The following is a 2,999-nucleotide window of genomic DNA, read 5'->3' as shown; positions in this document are numbered from 1 at the left end:
CGCTTGGGAATGGCTAGCAATTGAACAATGGGCCCTGGTTATTTGCAGCACTAAGCTAGATTAATTGGGGGCCTGTTGAGAGCAGTGCGAGGCTACGACGAGACAGAGACATAATGAGCTCAACTAGCTTGCAGTACCAACTCTGCATTATTTTCAGGCAACATACGATGTAGTTACCGTGTAACAAGACCATTTGCTCCCAAACCTGGACCACCAGTCCTTAATGACCACATAGTCCATTGATAAATCAAATGATTTCATCATGAAATAATATTCATATTCATTAAACCAGCCATGGATAAATATCTAGAAATGATACACATATTTGGGGCTCAAATTCAGTTCATGTCAATAGTTTTTGTACTCCACCTTCCAACTATTACTATCCTAATTATTGCTTGGTATGTCCTTGCCACTTTGCAAAAGTTCAAATGGTAACAATTAAAATGAAGCTGGTTTTGAGGAAGAAGAACGATGGCATGGACTTTCTTCATTTCCATATAATTTAACTAATCAGCATAAAAGAAAGATCCACAGAGCTGAGACTAGCAGTTTACAACAAAAGTCATTAGACAGAAAAAGAAAAAGCTAGACCTCATAGATGACACAGGCCCAACAAAATAACCTATATACAATACATGCTAGGGATCGTCTGTCCTTTAATCCTCCTCCTCTGGCTTCACAAAGAATTCGATAAAAGCAATCCGGCTTGGCTGTTGAGCCCCTCCAGCAAAATTATGGTAGGATTGCGTACCTAGCCTTGCAACTGAAACCAGGTGCTGGATTTTGAGCATCCCTCCCCTCCCAATCGTTACTTTACTCCCACGATTCTCCTTCAAGACACTACTTGGAACATTCGAGGTAGTGGCACGAAGAAACTTGTACTTATACCTTGCAGAGAACTGTATGGTCAGCACAAAGAAGCATGCTGTAGATTTTAGGCGCAAGAGTTTTACCTGTAGGACAGTTCTTGGTCACACTGGAATGCAATTAGAAGATCCGTATTTGCATAGTAGGAGAATTCAATCTGCCAAATGGATTAAGTGGCATTTAGATATGGACACCAATGGAAGCTATCTGAATTGCAGACAGAAATTCATGACACACCTCCAAGTCACCATGCCCTTCGCCTTTAAATATTACTGAAGGGGGGTCTGGATGAAACTGAATCTGAATGCTGGAGCCTGGCCACTCAAGGTCATCAATTGATTCTTTCAGGATGGCAGACTGTCATTTGAAGAGGTGAATCATTAGTTTTGAGGTACTAAAAGTATGAACTCATAGCAGGGAATACTGCCACAAAAGAATGGAGAAAGTATTGCAGGTACCTTAACAGTAAAAGTGACTGGAGTATTCCCTGCATGCTCAAAATGGTAATCCCAAGCGACAGTATCAGGAATTCTGGTTCTGATTTCTGCATGTATACATGCATCTGGAGACCCCACTGACCTGCGCTTGTGTTACCAGAATATAAAGCATGAGCAAAATGATAAAATCTACACACAGGATAAAACGATTGGCTTGCTTTCATTGAAGTTCAGAAGAGGGATAGATATAGCTCTGCTTGTAGCAGTTACAGAACCAGACACCTACTGAATCGTGCATTGTGGGCTAGTATAGGCTAGGACTAAGTCACGGAGTAACTGAACGTGACAAGCTAACGTAACAGTACAGCACTGAATGAATGTATACACTGACACAAAAGTCCCACGAGAACTGCCTGGTAGTCAACCTTTTTATTTGTTTCACATTACTTACATCCATATCCAGAATTAACTTACTTTGAGCTGAACATGAAGCTTGAATGTTTATTTGTTGTCCTCATCAAGGTTAGATAATAAAGAAGAGGGTAGAGTCAATCCCAAAGTATGGACAAATAGCTACTCCCTCCGTCCCATAATGTAAGACGTTTTTGTAAACTATGTTAGCTTTCAAAAACGTCTTACATTGTGGGACGGAGTAGTATTTAGTATTATCCAGCACAGTAAGTCATTAGATCAACTTTCCAAAGATCATAAATCATAAATGCAATTTATCCACCACGACTATGCAAATGTCTAGTGAGTTACATGATCAATTGACAGTACTATATAGTAAGTATGAACAAAAAGATCCGTGTAGACAGAGAAGATACATACCTGAGGAGAAGCTGCATGTCGGGGCCAGGGTACCGGATCTCGACGGGGGAGGCGAACCCGGGGACGGTAAACATGTTGAGGCAGTCGACAAGGAGCCCCAGGCTGAGGCCGAACCGTGGACGACCCTCTGCACCATAGTCGTACTCGGCAAACAGCTGCAACGGCCAATCCCCACTGAAAATTCAGCGGCCGGGATCGGGGAGGAAAAAATGCAAACACCTGGCGGGCACGAACCTCGCTCTTGAGGTAGACCTTGGCCTGGAGGCAGCCGCTCTCCTCCACGTTGACCACGATGCCGTGCTCCGACAGCTCCACCACCGCGCCCTGCACGACGAGGCAAGGCGGCTCTTAGACGCGGCCAGCGTGCGGAGGAGAGGAGAGGGGGGCGGCTGCTGACCTGATGCTTGTTCCAGCGGACGCAGGAGAGGGCGTCGACCATGCCATGGACGCAGTCCACCACGCAGACCAGGTCCGGCGCCTCGTCGCCCTGCCCGGACGTCGTCGACGAGCTCATCCCCGCAGCTCCGCTCCTCGCCGCCGCCGCCGCCGGATTCTGTTCTCCCGCCCTCTTTTTTCCCTTTTTTCTTTTTGCTGCCCCTTCAGCTGGCCCATTCCTAGCGGTTCAGGCCTTGGGTGCTAAAAGGCCCCTTCAATGGGCCTATCCATAAATATTTACCCTTAAACCGTCGTGGCCCGACCCAGTTACCACATAGTATCGCCAAGGTGACGCCATCCAGATGTCACGTGTTTTTCTAATTTTGTTTATACTATCAAAAATACCAATACATATATTATGAAAATAATAATTTAATATTTTTATGAAAATGTTCATTCCGTGTTTAAAAAATGCAAATGCAGTGT

General features: G+C 44.8%; 1 pseudogene; it reads right to left on the bottom strand.

Annotated features, from left to right (window-relative positions):
* Positions 1 to 475: 475 nt before the first annotated feature.
* LOC123150161 (uncharacterized) lies at positions 476 to 2,750 on the bottom strand (annotated as a pseudogene).
* Positions 2,751 to 2,999: the final 249 nt, after the last annotated feature.

Source organism: Triticum aestivum, chromosome 7A (assembly GCF_018294505.1).
Source record: "Triticum aestivum cultivar Chinese Spring chromosome 7A, IWGSC CS RefSeq v2.1, whole genome shotgun sequence".
In the NCBI taxonomy this organism is placed as follows: Eukaryota; Viridiplantae; Streptophyta; class Magnoliopsida; order Poales; family Poaceae; genus Triticum; species Triticum aestivum.
Note: the sequence above shows the minus strand (reverse complement) of the source record. Positions and strands in the feature narration are given on the sequence as shown.